Genomic DNA, 817 nt, shown 5'->3' on the forward strand with positions numbered 1-817 from the left:
TAGTTATACATGTATTTAGATTTTACTAAACATATTCAGGAAAATCTTTGCATTTTAAAATCAGGCGGCTTTGCCGCAGATAAAAATAAATAGAGTCAGCTTTGGATTTAAACGGAAGAGTCAATTAGCCTTGCGTTAAGGTTGTAATTACTCTTGGAGTAAGCGGATTGCGATCCGCTAAACTCGTACTTGTTCTAAGTATAGAACGAAAGGTCGGTGACTTACCTTACGCTTCCTCTAAGCGTAAAGCTACGGTAGCCCCGCTGCACTTGGTAGCACTCGTAGTCAATCTACACCTGAGTCGTTCAGACTGATCCTCTGTGAAGATGGAAGAATTTTCCTCTTTGCCCCAGGGCATGCAGGACAGGCTTAACAAACTGATGTCCTTGCTTGGCTCTGAGGGCGTGCAACACCTTGCTGCGCAAGGCCCCGAGGCAATCGGTGCGCGTCGAGATAGTTTTCAACTTACGAAAACGCGCTGCTATAGCACCTGCAGCGGAAGATATCTGCATCATTTGCGTCTATGGTGCCGGGGAAATCATCCGTCAGTGACGGATGATTCTCCCAGTCTTAAGCCGCTTGTGGTGAGCGTTATCGTCCTCGAGGGGAAGTATGGATAGAATCTCCCGCTTTTGGTGAGAAGGTCGAGATGGCCATCGCATCCGCCAGGCTCCAGGCCGAGCAACTAAGCGTGGCGCTAGCCATCTCAAAGCTCGCCGGTCGAGCGCGAGAATTGGCACTGACGTGCGGCACTTCGGGCGAAGCTGCGTTTCCCTCCTGGGCGGAGCTGAAATTGCAGCTCTCACGAGTGTTCTCG

This window comes from Plasmopara halstedii (genome assembly GCF_900000015.1).
Source record: "Plasmopara halstedii genome assembly, contig: Scaffold_2061, whole genome shotgun sequence".
In the NCBI taxonomy this organism is placed as follows: Eukaryota; Oomycota; class Peronosporomycetes; order Peronosporales; family Peronosporaceae; genus Plasmopara; species Plasmopara halstedii.